Source organism: Rutidosis leptorrhynchoides, chromosome 5, assembly GCF_046630445.1.
Source record: "Rutidosis leptorrhynchoides isolate AG116_Rl617_1_P2 chromosome 5, CSIRO_AGI_Rlap_v1, whole genome shotgun sequence".
Classification (NCBI taxonomy): Eukaryota; Viridiplantae; Streptophyta; class Magnoliopsida; order Asterales; family Asteraceae; genus Rutidosis; species Rutidosis leptorrhynchoides.
Window position 1 is genome coordinate 369,119,434 of NC_092337.1, and position 23,324 is coordinate 369,142,757.

The following is a 23,324-nucleotide window of genomic DNA, read 5'->3' on the forward strand; positions in this document are numbered from 1 at the left end:
GGATAAATTACTCATGCAATATCAAAATCTTCGCTGGCACACGTCTACACACATGTATGCCCATGAGATACCAATGTATCAGGGGGATAAAATCGAAAGCGTCATCACAAGATACATGTTGGAGTGCCAAAAAATCCCAGGGCTCCCGGAAACACAACTAATTTCCGGGTTCATAACTTGCTTAGACAAAGAAGCACACCCGTCTCTTGTCACCAAACTTCGATGGAACATCCCGAGTACATTCGCGGATGCTGTGATAGTAGCAAGACAATACCAGCATTCCGGGCGAGAAAGGCAAGCCGGGTACCACCGAGATGATAAAAAGCGAGACTATGAACGGAGAAGCAATAGCAGACACCGTGATGATGGAAGCCGATGCAGTGATAGTCATCACAGAAGCCATAACAGCCACGGCAAAAGCCATGATGGTCACAGGCATGACAAAAGCAATCGGCGACCATAAGATAAGGGATCTTTGCTCGACAGACTGACTAAAATCCCTAGAGAGATACTGCTAACGGAGCCGATGAAAGTCAAGTTCACCCCTCTCGTACCATTGGAAAAACGGGAAAGTCAAAAATCTGACAAATACTGTGAGTTCCACGAAGATAACGGCCACGATACTGATGAATGTAAAGCGTTAATGCATGAGATCATTGCAAAAATAAAGGCCGGCAAACTCAATCACTTGCTACAAGGTCGGAAGTTCAAAAAAGCTGATCCAAACAAAACATTCAGCTGGCAAAAAGATGACGGAAAGAAGCGCGAGAAAACAAAAGACAAGGTTGTAATCAATATGATCAGCATTAAAAAAGATGAGCTCATTCCACGATGCTCTTGGAGAGATGTCGCAATCACATTCCCAAAGCTATTGGCACGATACTCTTGGGAGGAGCCGGTAGTGATTGACGGTTTGATAGACGGTCTCTGGGTCAATGAATTGTAAACTGACACGGGGAGTGAGGTTGACGTTCTATATGCTCATTGCCTTTCCCAACTCCCAAAATGTGTTGGTAGGAAAATGAGACAGTCCAACGCTGTCATCTCCTGGTTCACGAGCTCTACTGAAGAACCCATAGGAAGGCTCAAGGCAACGGTAATGGTAGGCACCCAACCCTACCTCCGTAGTGAGATCATTGATTTCTATGTCGTCAAATCTGTGACCGCCACGAATGTGATATTGGGAAGAAAGTTCTTTAAGAAGTTTGGTGCAATGGCCTCCACCGCTCACGGTTTGCTTAAGTTTCCAACCTGGAAAAGCGTGGCAACAGTCGAATCTACCCGACACGCCTTCCCAGGAGAAATGAACACTCAAATTACACGAAACACTGAAACAAGGAAGAAACCACACATTTTGGAAGAAAAACGTGTGTCAGTCCTTAAAAGGCTAACTTACTTCTCTCCACCGACACACTCCACTAGAAAGAGCCCGATCAATACTTACAAGATTGGGCAGAGGAGCGCCGATTGGCACCACGGGCCGAAATGGTGGGAACAATTTATCACTAACTATTAAACAACTGAACACCGTAATCCGGCACTAAAACGTTCCAGGCCAGAAAGTTGCGAGAGCTCCAACCGAGATGGAACACCGGTTAAGGAAAACAAAAGTGGCTAGATGTCACACTGAAATTTCGATGGATATCATGGTTAAAACTGATCACTTCAAATCATGGTTATCTTGATATTTATGTCTTTTCTTTTTCAATAAAGAATCTATGTATGCCTTTCCTTTTTAGGAATGAATAAAAGAATTTTACCGTTTACAATAAATTAGTCATTATGTTATTTACAACGTTGTTCACATAATAATAACCGGCTAGCGGCAGACGGATTTCGGCATCCACATAAGTCCCATGCAAGTTATTTTGTAACCCTTTAAGAGGTGATTGTCTAGCCCTCGTCGGTACAAGTTTATACTGATAAACGGCCAATGAGTAGATGGAATAAACACACGTGACTTCACGGTATACACGTAAAAACTAATATAAATGTAGTCTAGACCTACATATGAAGACATGAACTAGTTCAACAGAAGAAGATTCGTCACAGAATACATGAAACTAAAATTTCATTAATTACACAAAAGTTTCAATACAAGATATATCAAAAATATGTAACAACATGCAGTACAACATACTAAAATTTAAAATCTAACAACTGCTGCACGGTTGTAGCTTTTTCAGTACAAAGATCCTCAAAACTGCTAAACCGAATCTCCGCCAACGCCTGCTGGGCAGCCTAGAGCTCCTGCACGGCACCCGGGTTCACCTTACCGGCAATTTTTGAATGCAAAAGGCCAGCCCCTCCGGCATGATGCTTTTGCATCAACCGAACAACGTGAGTAAAGTTGGCCATCCCAAAACTCTGCAAGTAAGCCTCAAAAGTCGCTTTCACAGTACTGGAGTTGATGGCCTTCTTCAACACAGAAGGAGGGGAATCCTGCAACCGCTTACACTCAGCCATGGCTGCCTCCTTCACAAGGATGACAAAGGATATCTTTTTATCCTTCTCCGCCACCACCCGGCCAAGCTCATCCTTGGCAGCCTTTAGGCTGCTCTCCAAGTCGCTCATAGCTTCCCGAGCCTTCGCCACCCGAGCCAACTCATCTCTGGTAGCCTTTAGCTGACTCTCCAAGTCAGTCATTGCCTGTCGGGCCGACGTCGCCTGCTCATCACGGTCAAAACCATCCAGCAAAAAGTATTTAGCGCCACGATTTCCCGGGCACAGATAACCTTGGCATCATCCACAGGGAGGGCGGAAACCGCCTGGCGAAGGGTTGAGGAGGATCCCTTCTCCAGGGTACTCATGCAGCCAGTATAATCAATATCCAACTGAGAGAATGCACAGATGAGGTCATCACCCGCAGGGACATTGAAGTGAATGTCATCAAAACTTTCCAGGGTAAAATGATTACCCTCGCCACCACCCAGCTCTAGGGGCTCCGTCACGCTTGCCCCACCTCTAGCAGAAGACTCGGTAGTAACTGCAAGAATCAAGAAAGTCAAGATAAATATCATAAAAAAGAATAAGACTAGCTTGTCGGAGCAAGAAGATTACCTTTGGCCTTCTTCGACCGTAGCTGAGTAAGCGTATGGATCCTCCTCTTAATAACTGCCTTCTCCTCTGTCATAATCGGAGCAGGGAGGACCAAATCAGCCCCATCACCAGTATTTTTCTGCAAGTCTTGTGGAGCAATATTCGGCTCACCAGCCGGATCCACCGATACATTCTCAAAGTTGATCTCCTCGAGATCACCAAACATCATTGCAATAGCAAACTCCATCACTATTGCATAAAAATAAGACAAGGTTAGCATGCAAGAAACCTAGCTAAAATGACATAACAATTGGCTAGGATCAGTCTCCACCTACTCCATTGTAACGAATGATGGGTTTGGTGTTTGGATCCGGCCATTAGTGGCTAACCCCTCCCAACACAAGCATGGCCTCCGCGTATGGCCGTAGGGGAAGCCTAAACTCCCGAATGGCTAATATACATGCCTTCTCGGCAGCATTCAATCTTGGAACCTTGTTGGCTCCCTTCTTCGCCTGGTCCGCCCACTCACAAAGGCGAATGAACCTATCCGGTAATCCTATAGTATTGATAAAAAAGAATGACTCCCGCCATTCCTTTAAAGAGGAATCCATTTCACCGGTAAAATTGAAGAATCCTCTCTGCTTAATGGAAAACCAACCAACCTCGGATCTCGAAACGGTAAAACAGTATTGGAACATGTGAACAGTCGGAAGAATGTGGTAGTAGTTCAAATACATCTGCCACATCACAAACTTCTGGTACGCATGAGGGTGTATTTGGGCAGGAGCTACCCCATAGTGCGTAAAAAATTGATATATAAATTCGGAGTAGGGCAACCGGAAGTTGCTCACAGTAATGGCTACACCATATATGGTGACCATGTCGGGTGGAGGTTTATGTGCTCGATGGGTGGCATTAGGAACTCTCAAGATGTAATTGGCCAAAAATGGATACTTATATACTAATTCATTGAGGTACGCATCACACACTCGACTCATTATCCTATCAATATTAACAGCAGCTCTAGCAGAAGAATCAGCAACGTCTACACTAGTTGACGTGGAAGACTGATCTGCCATATAAATATAAGAAAAGGTAAAAACTAAAAACTGATAGGAAAAAGTTAGGAGAAGAAAGAAAAAGAAAGGGTACCTTTTTCGTGAAAAAACTGTTGGTTTTTTGAGGAAGAAACGATGGAAGAAACGAAGGTTGTAAAAAGTGAGAGGATTGGAAAAAGGTGCCTATTTATAGGTTTCAAAGAAGTTGATCCAACGGTTCAAATCAAAAGATGGAAACAAAAAGATAATGATTAAATTTGCAAAGAGATGTCCCTCAAACGCCATTCCAAAAGGTTGAAAAATGGAAGAAAAAAAACACAAAAAGGGGGCGTGTCTGCAGTAACTGTCTTTTCAAAACTGTCAGGCATTTAATGCACATCCAATCAGGAACGTGGGCTCATTTTCAAGTTTGATAAAGGTAACCGTTCCAGCTACCATCATCAAACTGGGGGGACTTGATGATACGCATAGTGATACGTCTCAGAAAGGCACACTATTAACAAGCACGCCGGCTAGAATGTTCTCGACATGCATCATCACGGCCTAGTAACATCTTCACGGCTCTACTTTAGTAGCCCGATTAGAAGGTTGCTTACGTATGTGTCTGGGAAGAAGCGTACCGGGCAATGGCTAGCCGGGACGCTACATAAAGCTCATCCTACCTGGACAAGTGCATAGGCTACCGACACCACTTAGCTGGGTACAAAATCATTAAGAAGCCTGGAACCATGTCATCGCATAAGAAGGCCTGCTGAACCATAGACGTCGGACACCTGAAAACCTTTATAAGAATAGTCATAAACTGGCTACAATCTTGCCCGGTCATAACACTACCGTGAAGAAACACTTGGAATAAACATCAGACAAAACCTTCTTGACTAAACAAGGCATTCATCCGTCACGACCTGGACGGATCTACCACACTCTCGGAACTATAACGTCTTCTTGGTTTAGATATCCTGGCCCGGCACAAGGACACCGTCCCGGAACAAGCACGTTGTCCCAGAACAGGCACTTCATCCTGAAATAAGTGCACTATCCCAGAACGAGTACTTGATCCTGGAATAAATATACAAATAAGTTGCACACCACGTCAGCCCACGAATCTAGGAAAGTTTGTTAGGATCTGCTCGTTATTCCCATGAAAGGGACAGGTGCCACGCCAATCCTTGAGATCAGCAAAGTTTGTTACAACCATGAAAGGGACATGTGCCACATCACCATTCCCTCACAACACCTATAAATACACGAACAAGATCATTTATTCAACAACACTGGATGCATTAATGTTACTCTGCCCAAATTAATTACGGTAACATCTCTCCAGCTGATAACACAATTCCGATAAAGATTTCGGTCATTATCAGAGTTAATCCCCACTCTAAGATATTAACTTATTCGATTCCGATCGAATACGGTTAATCCTGTCGATTGTTTTATGCCCTTGAAATCCAAATTTCAAATTAGGGTTCGTACAATTATTGGAGTTAAAACATTCGATCTATTCTTTTACACCAACTAAGCACTCAAACCCTGAAATCTAATTAACAATGACGATTTTGGTTTGATCATTACGTAAGCTCGAATCATAGGGACGGATCTGTTAGGTTTGACAGCCTTACTGCTACTACTGTGGTGCTTATTACTTCGTACACATATACACATGATCAAGTGTATGCTTCTATAGGGTAAAGGGAAACCTTTTAGTCTTCGACTATTCATGGAGTTAAAACTTTATATTCAAGTGCTCATTAGATTATATATACTTAAGAAGTCTCGTGGTCTCATACTTTACGTTTGGTTAACTAAACTTGTCTTTTACAAACAGGGGAACCAAAACATTTAGTTATCTTACATAGTTAAAACTTGACATGGTTGTTTACAAACAGTTTAAAACTTGACATTTGCTGTCTACAAACTTTTGATACTAAACCTTTGTGGTCTTATGCTGATAAACATTTTATAAAAACAGTTTATTAAACATACTGTATTGTTTACTTAAACCTGTAGATTCACTCAACATTATTGTTGACTCACTTTGCATGTTTTATCTCAAGTATTTATTGCTTCGGCTGTAGAACTTTGCTGTTACATAGAAGTCAAGCCATGCACTGGGACCAGAGTTAACATCGTCATTAATGGACTTTGACGGGTTGTTAAACCTTGTCAATAATAGGCTTCCAACTTTTTAATAACTTCATGTTTGCATCGATTGGGATTCCCAAATAGCAGAAAAGGAACGAAGCAGCCATGCAACCAAAAGTATTAGCGACTTGATTAAGTTCTGCTGCAGGAACACCAATACCAAGAATATTATATTTATGGACATTAATTTTTAGACCCAAAACAAGGTTGAAGCATTTCAGAATGTCAATTAGGTTTATGATGTTGTTGTCACACCATTCGCTAATTAAAAGTGCATCGTCTGCAAAAAAAAAAAAAATAGTGAGACATAAGAGTCGAAGACGCTACATTTCCCACCCGCAGGCCTTTGTGAAGACTATTATCAATGGCATCCAACATTGCAACGTGCAAACCTTCCATGCAAATAATAAAAATAAAAGGAGATAACGAGTCTCCTTATCTATGACCTCGACCAATCTTAAGCTTCTCCGTGGGACTACCATTGACAAGAACCGAAGCGAAAGAAGAATTGAGGCAACCATCAATCCAATGAATCTATCTATGCCCAAAGCTAAGATTAAATAACATGGAGATTAGGAATTCCCAACTAATCGAGTCAAAAGCCTTCTCGAAGTCAACTTCAAGAAGCATAGCCATTTTCTTTTTTCATTTACACCAATCAAGAATCTCACTAATGATAAGAGGCCCGTCTAAAATTTGACGACCTTTAACAAAAGCAGATTGAACCGCACTGATAACATGATCTATCACCTTGGCAAGATGATTAGCAAGAAGTTTGGCCAAGATTTTATATTGTATCCCAATGAGACTAATAGGTCGGTAATCTTTAACAAAAATAGGATTATCCACTTTTGGGATTAAGGTAAAGAAGGATGAGTTACAACCTTTGGGAATGAATCCTGAAGCATGAAAGTTATGAATAAAACTGCACACATCCTTTTTAACCATATCCCAAAAGTATTTCATAAAATAAAAAGAAAAACCATCTGAGCCCGGTGCTTTGTCCTCACCATAGTACCAAACCGCCTCTCTAATTTCTGATTCAGCAAAGGGAAGCTCAAGATCATTAGCTAATGCTGAAGGTAAACTACATAGATTGTTGTTAACCCAGAGAGTTTGATAGTTTTCGAGCAATTGAATTTGTTAACAAAGAAGTCATGAAAAGCCGATTTTACCAACGGAGGAGATGAAAGCCAAACTCCATTAGACATGATACATGTGATCGCTTGTTTCTTTCATTTTCGGTTGATAGAAGCATGAAAAAGAGATGAATTTTCATCACCGAACCGATTCCATAGTTTCTTGGCTTTTGGGTTGCATTCATATTATCCTGTTTATCAATGAAAGCAAGTTCTCTGAGAGTGTTAATTCTCTGATTGGACAAAGAAATGAGATCACCCCCAGCTCTAGCTCATTATCAATAAAATGCAATGAGGCCAACAGATTTCGTTTCACATTGCTACAAAAAGACGAATATTCTTTATGCTAAGATTGAATTCTTTGCTTCACAAACTTCAACTTGTTCTTGAAAAAGATAAATGGGTTAAGGTTAGCGCCATTAGAAACCAAAGATGAATCATCCCAAGCTTTCCTTACTACATCTTCAAACCCATCTATAAAAAACCAGGAAGCAAAATGTTTGAAAGGCGATGTATAGTAATCAAAAAATTCGTTAATAAGAACGATCAGATAATGGTCTGGCCAGAGGTTTGGTAACACATGGCCAATAAGATCTACACATGAATCGATAATGCCACTATATACAAGAAAACAGCCTAATTTGGCTCTGATATCGCATGATTTACTTAATCGGGTGAAAGCCCGCGCACCCAATGGAAAATGGAGCAGGCCTATAGAAGAAATAAAGTGGTTAAAATCATTAGCTGAAAGATTACAAAAAACAGAACCTTGCCTTTCGTGAGCGGCTTCGACAACGTTAAAATCACCAAAAAGAATGTAATCCCCAACATTATTCGCCATGAATTCAGAAATAAGAGTCCAAAGTGTATTCTTCTTAATACGATCTTGAGGAGCATATATATTAACTAAATAACAACGATTATGATTATTGCTTCTAAAGCCTTCTACAAATAAAACATTTTCAAAAAAGATGATTCGGTTCTTACAAAAACAAGAAGGATCCCAAATGGTAAGAAGACCACCAGATCTACCCCGAGCACTCGAACAAGCCACTTCAAATGAGAAATTACCTCAGAAAGACTTAGCAATGGAAAAGTCCAAGGTGGTTCACTGTGTTTCTTGTAGACCTAAGACACCAATTTTATATTCATTACAAATGTTGCGAATCCAACTTTGCTTATGTTTGAAACTCGCTCCTCCACCAATGATAATGGATAAGATATACATTAAACTGGATTAGAAACACCCATCTATCAAGCATACACTTGAGGTCCTTTTGGCAACCATTCATATCATATCCAAAGACAATCCAATTGAGATTAAATGTTAAATCATTTTGCCAAATTTGTATCACTTTTCGACTTTGAAGAATTACTCGTTGTATTTGAGGAGCATTTGGGAGAAGAGAACCAAGCACCATTGAACCCAGGTGGTTTTGAAAAAGATTAAGAGGACTTAACATGCTTACCCGAGTCAGATTTGTGACCCATTTTTTATTCACTGCAATTAGTTTCTTTGTTATCCGCATTAAAGATCATCATTGTTAATTTTATCACCAACAGTCTGATGAGGAGCCTTGAAATGGGGTTTCGAGTCAGGATTCTTTTCGTTGACCTTCTCATTTAATTTTACCTCCATATCTGGTTGTGAAGTGAAATAGTTACGAAATGAATCATGAACACACTCTCCATCTTCTAAGATATCATGACTAGATGAATCAGATAGGTTATCAAGATCTTCTTTACCATCATATGATTTTTCAAAGACAGATTCATTTAACACTTTCAAAACAATAGGAGTCCAGTCTTCAACTTCTTTTACAAGAACAGTGTATTGTTTTTTCTTTAAAGTCATAGAAACACGCTCATGGATATGCTCAAGCCCCCTAGTAATGATGTACACCTTACAGTTTCCTTTCTTATCCTCTACCTCAGAATCTTGGAACACAACTCTCCCAAAATGAAAAGCAATCTTGTTAAACACATCATAGTGTCAAGCCTTGGCTGGTAGACTAACGATCTTAACCCAAACTACTCATTCTTATATCATGAAGGAATTTGAGTATGGGCACAATTTTGATAAAGAATTATGAACAAGAAGTAATATCGGCCAAAAAGTCACGTTTTTACCCCCGATATTAAGTTCCAAAACATTAAAGATTTAAACTTTATTGCCAATTTAAGCATTCATTTGCTTTATTTTGTAGATTAAGTGATTACAAAGACAATGCAAGAAGAATCGAAGAAATCGGACTTAAAACGAAGAATCTAGAGCGAAAACGGTGAAGACCAAGTTATGACCTTGGAAATCAGATTTTACGATCCAGGAAACAAGCTGACCAACATAGCCCACGGCCATGACCTACGGCCCGCCAGCCAACCATACAGCCTACGAAGACTTGAGCCTACGGCATGGGCACCAAGGCTGCCACTTGCCCACGCCCTAGGCCCACGGCCTATACCCACGACCTGCCCGGCAATGCCCACGGCCTACCAGAATCTTGGGTGGCCTATTTAAAGGACATTTTGCTCCGCATTTCAACATACACTTCACTTTAATTTTCACTCTCTCATTACAAATTCAAGGCCTTCTTCTCCGAGCGGGAAATTAAGTACCCGGAGGTGAACGCCGAAGATTGTATTAGGAGCGATCTGGAGTTTGAAGTTGTCACTTTTGTATTTTGGAACTCAGTTAATCATACTGGTACTTCTATCCTTTATATTTATATAATGTCGTTCATTATTATGATTTATGATATTGTTACCATGATTAGCGAATAGTTATCTTTGGTGTATGTTATGACGTAATTAGTTACGCTGCTGAAATTATATTGCGGATTGTGTATGTGTTGAGATTATTTCCGATTATGTTATAAACTCAATCGCTTTTACAACTAATAGAACGTAGTTACTGGCTCTGTTATTGGGAAGTCACGAACCCCGATTCAGAGTACACTATCCGTGTCACCCCTTGGTAAAGAGAACTCTCTCGTATACAACGCAATGCTTGACCGAGGCATAACGATTGTAGTAAGTTAACCTGAGCCTTGGATTCCGATAGAGATCCCTTTCATAGTGAAACCTCTGATTAGATTAGGATTACATTGTCGGTCCTGAACCATGCTGGTGTAGTCACTAAGCATATAAACATAGTACGTTCACGTCGAAGCACAGCGGTTGTTGTAAGTTGCACCTCTGGTACGTAAGCCCATGGAAACAGTTAAGTGTTGACTAGTACACTACACCATAGCACGGTTTCAAGCATTGCACCCCGCTTGAGGGATTCTTAGTTAATTAAGGAACTTCATGTTTAAAAGCCATAAAGGATTGGATCGTTAGGATAACCGAACGTTTTCATGGAAGTTACCTAGTAACGTGGCCAGGGTGTTCTTTATGGTTGAACTCCTCTTAGGGCCTAACCACTTTGTATTAACCAATCGTTAACGAAAGTATCAAAGCACATCGCATCTCTCGAATTAGGAAAACCTTATCTTCTGTTATGCATAAGAAAGTTTAGACCTTGTGGAATGTTAATATGCCCCCTTTTCTGAGAGCTCTTATTGATGAGCCACCCATGCCTACATGTACTCGTGTTTGATGGACGTCGGGGGTTGAGAGTATTGCCGTCTATTTGATATCACCAAACCTAGCGTAATTACCCAGTGACATATCACCAACGTGATAGGGGCGTATAGGTACAGCATAACAGATACAAAGTCACTGCCTATTCATGAGGCAGCATTCCTCAATCTCAGCTAAGTAACTGATGAAATCATAAGACACACTTATTATAATCTTATCAGAATTACAAAATTTATCGCATTTACTTTCCTTTATTTACCTATTTTCCTTAGAACTTTAGAAAAACCCAAAACTACACCTCTATCAACTTAGTTATTACGATAATTCTATAGATAAAAGTTCGATTATGTTGTCTTCTTAAACGAACGACCCTAGGTCATACTTCCCTTACTCACGCATAGGAAGTTTGTGATGAAGATGTTAGTTGAAATTTTGGCTATGCTGAGGTTATCGATATTTGGAGAGGAAGGCATATCGGGGTCATTTAGATGATTTTGGCAGATAACGATTGAACAGAAAAGGGATTCAAATTGCCAGAGCGGTAGCTAGGGTTTATGTTTTTCGCTAGTGTTTTTTTGATTGTTTGAAATGTTGGAGTGCGAAGCGAGTTAAACAAGGATTCGAAAAAAAAGAAGGATTCGGTTCACCGGTGGAGGCGCGCCGTGGCCTCTCCTAGGCGCAACGCGGCCTAGAGTGTGGACAGGGGTCGAGCTGAAGAAAACTTCTATTTTCGATTTTGCCTTAAAGGCGCGGCGCGGCCCTCTACGGGCGCGACGTGGCTTCGTCTGCGAGGAAGTTACCAAAATCGAGTTTTCTTGTTCCCAAAGCTATTTCTTTGTTTAGTTTTGCCTATTTAAGCATCTTATTGTAACCCATACATGTATCCACGAATTATATCAATAAAGAACTCTCTTTGGTGGCCGAGGATTAAAGTAATCATTCATGATTACATATAACCTCGTTAAATTCTTTTGTCTTTATTGTTTTTGCTAGTTTCTTCGTATACATCAACTATTTTCGTTTATTGTAAGTGGGTTTGATAACCTAGGGTTATCAAGTCTTGTTAGGGCTCACGTGCTACCTTCCTAACAAGTGGTATCTGAGCTTCGGTTCGGTTTCACGGGAACAATGGCGGAAAAGAGTGATGTGAAGATTGACAAGTTTGATGGGAATGATGTTAGCTTTTGGAAGATACAAATTGAAGATGTGCTCTATCAAAAGAAGTTTTACCAACCGTTGAAGGGTGTTAAACCAGAAGAGATAACTCAAGGCGAGTGGGAGTTGTTGGATAGGCAAGTCCTAGGAGTTGTTCGACTTTCTCTGGCCAAGAACGTTGCTTACAACATCGTAGGTGAAACCACAACAGCGGGATTGCTTGCGGCTTTATCTAACATGTATGAAAAGCCATCCGCTTTGAATAAAGTTTTCTTGATTCGGCAATTGGTGAATGCTACGATGATGGAGGGTTCCTCGACGGCGGATCATGTTAACGAATTTAATTCGATTTTAGCACGGTTGAAATCGGTTAATATTAAATTCGATGATGAGCTTGAGGCGTTGTTTTTGCTATCTTCATTGACCGAGAGTTGGACCGGTACGATTATGGTGGTTAGTGGTTCAATCGGAACTACTAAGTTAACTTTTGAAGGAATCCGGGATTTGATTCTTAGCGAAGGTATTCGTAGGAAAGATTCGAATGGAAGTTCGGGTTTGACTCTAAGTGTTAGTCGGGGAAGAGCTAGGTTAAGAAGTCCGTCAAGGAACAAGAACGCGGTGTATTGGAATTGTCAACAAGTTGGTCACTATAAGTCAAAGTACCCGAGTCTTAAGTCGGGTGGAAGCGTATCGACTGTGGAGATCGAAGATGCGTTGATGTGCCAAAAAGAGGTTCTTGACGAATCTTGGGTTTTAGATTCGGGTGCCTCGTATCATGTTACCCCATTCATGAACGAGATGGTGAACTTCAAGGAATACTCCGGTAAGGTTCGAGTTGCGAATGGGAGTATACTTGAAATTGAGGGTATTGGTGATCTCGTGGTTAGACACTTGAATTATGCTTGGATCTTGAGGAATGTGCGGTTCGTTCCAAAGCTCAAGAGTCAGTTGATTTCGGTTATTGGATGACGATAATTGTCATGTCCTATTTGGAGATCAAAAGTGGGTAGTGTTTAAGGGAGATTATGTGGTTGCTCACGGGTTTAAAAGGGGAACCATGTATATGGTTGAAGTTCCTAAAGAGGAATGGCTAGGTGATTTTGTGGATGTCAAAAGTCCTAGCATGCTAATGCTTTCCAGAATTGTTGAGGGATCTTGTTTGAGTGGGAGCTCAAAGGGAGTTGAAGCTAGTGAAAATTCGGGTCGAATTGGGTACACTAGAGCTTTCGGTACTTCGGGTAGATCTTCTCCAATGGCAACTTTGTTGTGGTCGATCGAGGAAGATGAACAAGAGGTTTTCTTAAGAGTCATGGTTAATGATACATCCGTACAGTGGAGGTTTGCTCGGGATGGAAAATCGGGTTTGTCAAAAGATGTGCGCACGTATGTGGTCGATGATCTAATGGTGAAAGCAAAGGCGGTTATTGTAGTGACCTGAACTTTTCCATGTTTACATATATTAAATGAAAACTATATTTACATGATTAAATGTTTCCAACATATTAAGCAATCAAACTTGTTAAGACTTGATTATTTGAAATGAGTTTCATGTAGACAATTGACCACCCGAGTTGACCGGCAATTCACGAACGTTAAAACTTGTAAAAACTATATGATGATATATATATATATATATATATATATATATATATATATATATATATATATATATATATATAGTTAACATGATATTATGATAAGTATGTATCTCACTAGGTATATTAACAATGAGTTATATACATAAAAAATGAGATTACTAAGTTAAGAAACTCGAAACGATATATATAATGATTATCGTTATAACAACGCCTTACTAAATACATATGTATCATATTAAGGTATTGTTACACTATATTTAACATGATAAAATGATAATTATATATATCATTATGTATGTTAACAATGAACTACATATGTAAAACAAGACTACTAACTTAAGAATTTCGAAACGAGGCATATATGTAACGATTATCGTTGTAACGACATTTTAATGTATATATATATCATATTAAGACATATTCATACATCATAATATCATGAAAATGTAATAACTTAACATCTCATTAGATATAATAAACAATGGGTTAACTACATTAAATGAGATCGTTAACTTAAAGGTTCCAAAACAACACTTACATGTAACGACTAACGATGACTTAACGACTCAGTTAAAATCTATATACATGTAGTATTTTAAGATGTATTCATACACTTTTGAAAGACTTCAAGACACATATCAAAGTACTTCTACTTATAAAAAATGCTTACAATTGCATTCTCATTCATTTTCAACAACAATTCTACTCGTATACACCCGTATTCGTACTCGTACAATACACATCTTCTAGATGTATTTACTATTGGTATATACACTCCAATGATCAGCTCTTACCAGCCCTTGTGAGTTACCAAGACACGTGGGAACCATCATTTGACAACTAGCATGACTTATGAGCATGAAAACAAAAATTAGTAACCTTATATTGACTAAGCATTAGGCATTTTTTTCAAACAACACACACATCACATTTCTTTGATTTTCTAATCCAAATTCTCTCCATCTTAACTCTCTCTAAGCTTAAGAATGTCTATACTTTAGTAATATTGATCATCTAGGTCAATCTAGCTTCAATTACAATCAAGAAACATCATCATTCAAGAACACATCAAGAACACTTCACAAATACTTTCAAGCTTACTAGCTTACTTCCAATCTTGGAAATCCATTTCAAGTGATCATCCAATCTCAATAAATCTTTGTTATTTACAGTAGGTTATCTTTCAAAATCAAGGTAATACTCATATTCAAACTTTGATTCAATTTCTATAACTATAACAATCTTAATTCGAGTGATAATCTAACTTGAACTTGTTTTCATGTCATGATTCTACTTCAAGAACTTTCAAGCCATCCAAGATCCTTTGAAGCTAGATCAATTTTTTGTCACTTCCAGTAGGTTTACCTACTAAACTTGAGGTAGTAATGATGTTCAAAACATCATTCGATTCATATATATAAAACTATCTTATTCGAAGATTTGAACATGTAATCACTAGAACATAGTTTAGTTAATTCTAAACTTGTTCGCAAACAAAGTTAATCCTTCTAACTTAACATTTAAAATCAACTAAACACATGTTCTATATCTATATGATATGCTAACTTAATTATTTAAAACCTAAAAACACGAAAAACACCGTAAAACCGGACATACGCCGTCGTAGTAAAATAGGGGGCTGTTTTGGGTTAGTTAATTAAAAACTATGATAAACTTTGATTTAAAAGCTGTTCTTCTGGGAAAATGATTTTTCTTATGAACATGAAACTATATCCAAAAATCATGGTTAAACTCAAAGTTGAAGTATGTTTTTCAAAAATGGTCATCAAGACGTCGTTCTTTCGACTGAAATGACTACCTCTTACAATATTGACTTGTAACATGTATTTACGACTATAAACTTATACTTTTTCTGTTTAATTTCATAAATTTCAGTTCATTATGAAACCATAGCAACTTGAATCACTCAAAACGGATTTAAAACAAAGAAATTATGGGTAAAACAAGATTGGATAATTTTGCTTGTTGTAGCTACGTAAAATTTGTAACAAATCTATACAAATCATAATTTAACTAACTTATATTGTATTATATATGTATTCTAACATATATTATGTAATCTTGGGATACCATAGACACGTATACAATGTTTTGACATATCATATCGACCCATCTATATATATTATTTGGGAACAACCATAGACACTCTATATGCAGTAATGCTTGAGTTAGCTATACAGGGTTGAGGTTGATTCCAAAATAATATATATACTTTGAGTTGTGATCTAGCCTGAGACTTGTATACACTGGGTCGTGGATTGTTTCGAGATAATTTATATTGATTTTTTTCTGTACATCTAACTGTGGACAACTAGTTGTAGATTACTAATGTTGGACTGCTAACTTAACAAACTTAAATCGTTAAAACGTAATAAAAAATGTTGTGAATATATTTCGATCATACTTTGATATATATGTATATATTCGTTATAGGTTCGTGAATCGACCCGTGGCCAAATCTTATTTTTCCGACGAAGGAAAAATCTGTGAAGGTGAGTTATAGTCCCATTTTTACTATCTAATATTTTTGGGATGAGAATACATGCAGTTTTGAAAATGATTTACAAAATAGACACAAGTATTGAAACTACATTCCATGTTGAATCGTTATACCGGATATCGCCCTTGTTGAACTTGGTAGCCTAAAAATTGGTGTTGATTATAATTGCCACCAATTGACGCGAATCCTAAAGATAGATCTATGGACTTTGACACGCCCCATTCAGAGAATTTGAACTACTTTAGTACTTCGATATTTATATATGGGGATATTCTAGATGCATTTGTTAATGTCGGTTACCAGGTGTTCAACCATATGAATGATTTTTATGCAGATTGCATGTTATTAAAAGATGAAATCTTGTGGTCTATTATTACAATTTGATATATAGGTTAAACTTATAACTCACCAACATTTTTGTTGATGTTTAAAGCATGTTTATTCTTAGGTGATTATTAAGAGCTTCCGCTATTGCATACTAATTTATGGATAAGAGTTGGAGTCAACATGCTTGTATAATATTGTTTAAAAACTGCATTCGAAGACATATATTGTTGTGTAATATGATTGTAAACCATTATGTAATGGTCGCGTGAAAACGCTATATTTTAGATTATCATTATTTGATAATCGTCGTAATATTTTAAAGGTTATGGTTTGTTTTAAAAATCGAATGCAGTCTTTGAAAAAAGTCTCATATAGAGGTCAAAAACCTCGCAAAGAAATCAATTAATATGAAACGTTTATAATCAATATGAACGGGACATTTCAGTTGGTATCCGAGCGTTGGTCTTAGAGAACCAGAAAATTGCATTAGTGTGTCTTACCGAGTTTGTTAGGATGCATTAGTGAGTCTGGACTTCGACCGTGTTTTCTTTAAAAATGATTGCTTAACACTTTTTGTTGGAAACAATATATTATTAACATGTAAATATTATGCGATATATTAATTTCTTAACGTGTTTGATATTGTGTGATAGATGTCTACCTCTAGTACAAATCCCATCGACTCACCTAATAATAATGAAGAGTCGAATATATTTTGGGAAGATTCACAAATTCCCGAGGAAGAACCGGAAGAGGAGGAACCGGAAGAGGGGGAACCGGAAGAGGAGGAATCGGAAGAAGAGGAACCGGAAGAAGAAGAAGAAGAGGTTCCGGAGGAAGAAATATTAATAACTACAGAAAAATGGTTAAATAAAAGAAATCCTCAACCAATGGACCAAAGTTAATAATGGTCAATGGTGTTTCCGCCAAGGAAGCAAAATATTAGGAAAATTACCAATTTTCTGACGAATCGGATTCCGATGAGGATTCCGATGAATGTTATAGAAATTACCTCAACCCAATTTGAAAAAGCAAAAGAAAATAATAAGGGAAAGGGCATCAAAATAGAGAAACCTGATTATAACCCCGATGAACTTTATGTTAACATGAAGTACCCTGATGGGGTGTACCGTAAACACCCGTATTTTTTAGACTTTCACTATAACCCGGGAACATCTAAGCCACCAGGTTTTTCTAGACCATTTGAGAAAAGAACGGCTCGTATTAGGGGAGCACCATATATCCCTAGGAAATTAGCGAAACGAACCATGTCCGAAGAGGAAGAAACGAGTGAGTCGGAATAAAGAGTTGTAATCATGTTGTGTAATATATGTATTGTAGTGTGCTTGTATTTTTATGTTATATGTAAAAATTGCTTGTATTTTTTGTTAATTATCTTTTACGAATCTAATCCTCGTCTATTTTACAGTATAAAAACACAATGGGCGTTAAGGATAGACAACCAAAAATTTTAGAAGACCTACCAGGGGATATGATTGATGAAATCCTGTCTAGAGTCGGTCAGAAATCATCGGCACAATTATTTACGGCGAAATTAGTTTGCCTAACATTTGAAATACGTTCCAGGAATGCCTTAGTTAATAAAAGGCTTTCCTTTGATAGATGGGGTACATCACATTGGGGAGACCATAAGTTGCGCCGTGTTTTCTTTAAAGCATTGAATGCGGGGAACCCAGATGCAATTTTACGCTACGGGTTGAGAGCCTATTTTGACTCTACCTATCCCAACATAGGACTTTGTTCTTTAGAAAGAGCTTCAAACATGCAACATAAAGAAGCATGTTATGTCTATGGGTTAGTAATGTTCGCTTCTCACCAAATTGACGACGTTACAACATGCTGCCTAGCCAACGGTCACAATGGTTATTTTCCACAAGACCAAGGATGGGAAATAATACTAGTAAAACCCGAATGCATGACTTGTTTCTGGACTTATGAATTACGTGTCTTTATTGCCTTTGCTGAACGACTTGCGTATTAACTAGAACTGTCTTCACAACTACCTTGTATCAAAGTTATTGTGTACTATATTTCATGCTATATGTATAATAGCGGTATTGTAAGTTTGTAAAATTGTATAAAAGTTTGAACGCAAAATATTATGATCAGTTTTTCATATAGAATTGTAGTAGTTGAATGGTATATTAGCTACTAAGTATGAACTTAACGGGTAGGTAGTACCCGAATTAAAACTTATAAAACGCTAATATGAAGAAAAAGCTTTTATAAATAAGTTCATATTATGCTACCAAATACTATTAACTACTCTTAATATTCTATATGATTAACTTAATTCTTTTGGCTATTTTTGAAGGAAATAGCACCAACTACTCGACACACCATGAATATGAGCGAAGAAGAATTCCGTACATTTCTTGCTGTGAACATAGCCGCAGTGCAGGCCGCAATGCAAAATAACAACAATAACTCCGGATCTAGCAGTGGAACTAATTCCACAAGAAATCGTGTAGGATGCTCCTACAAAGAATTCACTGCCTGTAAACCTTTGGAATTTGATGGAACCGAAGGACCAATCGGATTGAAACGGTGGACCGATAAGGTTGAATCGGTGTTTTCCATAAGTAAATGTACTGAAGAAGAAAAAGTAAAGTACGCTACGCATACCTTCACGGGTACTGCATTAACATGGTGGAACACCTACCTCGAGCAGGTGGGACAAGATGCTGCTTACGCACTACCGTGGTCAGCATTCAAGCAATTGATGATTGAGCAGTATCGTCCCAGAAACGAGGTCAATAAGCGCAAGGTAGAGCTTAGAGGGTTACAAACACAAGGATTTGATATTACCACGTACGAACGACCATTCACAGAGTTGTGCCTATTGTGTCCGGGAGCGTTTGAAGATGAAGAAGAGAAAATCGACGCATTTGTAAAAGGGTTACCAGAAAGGATTCAAGAAGATGTGATTTCGCACGAGCCCGACTCCATACAAAAGGCAAGTCGAATGGCTCATAAACTCATAAATCAGATTGAGGGAAGAATTAAAGAGCAGGCGGCCGAAGAAGCCAACACGAAACAAGTCAAGAGGAAGTGGGAAGAAAACAGTGACAAGAGTCACCAACAAAACAACAGTAATTATCTCTTCAATAACCAACACAGCAATCACAACTACAATCGCCCCATTTTTCGCAAAAATAAACGCAACAACTATCCCAACAACAACAGCAACAATAACCACAATAACCGTCCTAGCAACAATAACAATCGCAACAACAACCAAATCAATAACAACAATGGCAACAACAATCAGAACAATAAATGTCTAAGGTGTGGAGGGTATCATCCAGATAAGTTCTGTGTAGTAGTGTGCACCAAGTGTAACAGAACCGGACATAGTGTAACGAAGTGTGATGTCTATGGACCAAAGGCATATAAAAATAACAGAACAAATAATTCCAATATTTGTTACGGATATGGAAAGCCGGGCCATTACAGCAAAGCATGCCCTAATCAAGGGAATAATAATGGGCAAGGCCGTGGACGAGTCTTCAACATTAATTTGGCAGAAGCGTAGGAAGACCCGGAGCTTGTTACGGGTACGTTTCTTATTGACGATAAATCTACTTATGTTTTATTTGATTTGGGTGCGGATAGAAGCTATATGAGTAGAGATTTTTGTGCCAAATTAAATTGTCCATTAATGCCTTTGGATAATAAATTTTTACTCGAATTACCAAACGGTAAACTAATAACAGCATATAAAGTATGTCGGGATAGAGAAATTAAACTAGTTGACAAAACATTTAAGATTGACTTAATACCAGTCGAGTTAGGGAGTTTTGACGTAATAATTGGCATGGACTAGTTGAAAAAGGTGAGAGCAGAGGTCGTTTGTTACAAAAATGCGATTCGCATTTTGCGTGAAAAAGGAAAACCTTTAATGGTGTACGGAGAAAAGAACAACGCGAAGTTAAATCTTATTAGTAGTTTGAAGGCGCAAAAACTAATAAGAAAATGTTGCTATGTCATTCTAGCACACATCGAAGAAGTCAAACCTGAAGAAAAGAACATAAGTGATGTTCCTGTCGTAAAAAAATTTCCCGACGTATTTCCGAAAGAATTACCGGGACTACCCCCACATCGATCCGTTGAATTCTAAACAGATCTTGTACCGGGAGCTGCACCAATAGCTCGTGCTCCTTACAGACTCGCACCCAGCGAAATGAAGGAATTACAAAGTCAAATACAAGAACTGTTAGAACGTGGTTTCATTCGACCAAGCACATCACCGTGGGGAGCTCCTGTTTTGTTTGTCAAAAAGAAGGATGGTACATTCATATTATGTATCGACTACCGAGAGTTGAACAAACTTACCATCAAGAACCGTTATCCACTACCGAGAATTCGCGATTTATTTGATCAACTACAAGGCTCATCGGTTTATTCGAAGATCGATTTACGTTCCGGGTATCATCAAATGTGGGTGAAGGAGGATGATATTCCAAAGACTGCTTTCAGAACGCGTTACGGTCATTACGAGTTTATGGTTATGCTGTTTGGATTGACTAACGCACCAGTTGTGTTCATGGACCTCATGAACCGAGTGTGTGGGCCATATATTAACAAGTTTGTCATTGTTTTCATCGATGACATACTCATTTACTCAGATAATGATCAAGAGCACGAAGAACACTTGAGAAAAGTGCTAGAATTGTTGAGGAAGGAACAACTATACGCAAAATTTTCAAAGTGTGCATTTTGGTTAGAAGAAATTCAATTCCTCGGTCACATAGTGAACAAAGAAAGTATTCAGGTAGATCCGGCAAAGATTGAAACCGTTGAAAAGTGGAAAACCCCGAAAACTCCGAAGCATATACGCCAATTTTTAGGACTGGCTGGTTACTACAAAAGGTTCATCCAAGATTTTTCTAAAATAGCAAAACCCTTGACTGCATTAACGCATAAAGGGAAGAAATTTGAATTGAAGGATGAGCAGGAGAAAGCGTTTCAATTGTTGAAGAAAAAGTTAACTACGGCACCTATATTGTCATTGCCTGAAGGGAACGATGATTTTGTGATATATTGTGACGCCTCAAAGCAAGGCCTTGGTTGTGTATTAATGCAATGAAAGAAGGTAATTGCTTATGCGTCTAGGCAATTGAAGATTCACGAGCAGAATTATATGACACATGATTTGGAATTAGGCGCGGTTGTTTTTGCATTAAAGACATGGAGGCACTACTTATATGGGGTCAAAAGTATTATATATACCGACCACAAAAGTCTCCAACACATATTTGATCAGAAACAACTGAACATGAGGCAGCGTAGGTGGGTCAAACTGTTGAACGCTTACGGGGAAGGCAAATGTGGTAGCCGACGCTCTGAGTAGAAAGGACAGAGAACCTATGCGGGTAAAAACTATGAATATAGTTATTCGTACTAACCTTACTACCCAAATAAAGGAGGCACATCAGGGAGTTTTAAAAGAAGGAAATATGAGGAATGAAATACCCAAAGGATCGGAGAAACATCTAAATATTCGGGAAGACGGAACCGGGTATAGGGCTGAAAGAATTTGGGTACCAAAGTTTGGAGATGTGAGAGAAATGGTACTTAAGGAAGCACATAAATCCAGATACTCAATACATCCCGGAGCGAGAAAGATATACAAAGATCTCAACAAACACTTTTGGTGGCCCGGTATGAAAGCGGATATTGCTAGATACGTAGGAGAATGTTTGACGTGTTCTAAGGTCAAAGCTGAACATCAGAAACCATCAGGTCTACTTCAACAACCCGAAATCCCGGAATGAAAATAGGAAAACATTATCATGGATTTCATTACTAAATTGCCAAGGACTGCAAGTGGTTATGATACTATTTGGGTAATAGTCGATCGTCTCACCAAGTCAGCACACTTTCTGCCAATGAGAGAAGATGATAAAATGGAAAAATTGGCACGTTTATACTTGAAGGAAGTTGTCTCCAGACATGGAATACCAGTCTCTATTATCTCTGATAGGGATGGCAGATTTGTTTCAAGATTCCGGCAGACATTACAGCAAGCATTGAGAACTCGTTGTAAGACCCTAATCCTGTTTCTGACTTTTTAGTTGTTCGGGACACCGTCCAGGAAGGTGGGACACCGTCCAGATGTTAAAGGCTGGGCGCCGTCCAGAAATTGGGACGCCGTCCAGTTTGTCTGTCGGGCCAGCTGGGTTATTTTAAGATTTTTAGAGGGGCAAAATGGTATTTTCACTTATGGAACGAGTTAAGGCCACAAGATCAGTTCTAGGAGCCTCATTTGCTCCACTAACACCCACACAAACACTCTCATCTTGTTCTAGTGAGAGAGTAAGAGTTTTAGAGAGAGAGGTGGATTTGGAGAAGAAGGAGTCGGATTCTCGCAAAAGCTCGGGTTCTAAAGTTGTTCATCTCGCTCCTAGCTACGTTGTAGTGGTATTGGTAAGCTCAAACTCCGAATTTCATTTGTTAAATTTGATATTCAAGTTAGGATTTTGAGTTAGTTTGTTGTGAAACCCTTTTAGGTGATGAAATGGGTTTATGGTGACTAGCTATTCTTGTCACTTGGCGGGTTTTGGGTCGGTTGACATTTTAGCGCTGTTTAGGGTTTGGTCTTGAGTTTAATCACTAGGTTTAGTGATTATGGAAGTGGTGAAACTCTTTTGGGTGAGTTTGGTTAACTAATTTTGAAATGGGTCAAAATTAGGGTTTTGGTGTCAAAATGGGTATGACACGTGTTTAACACTTGTGT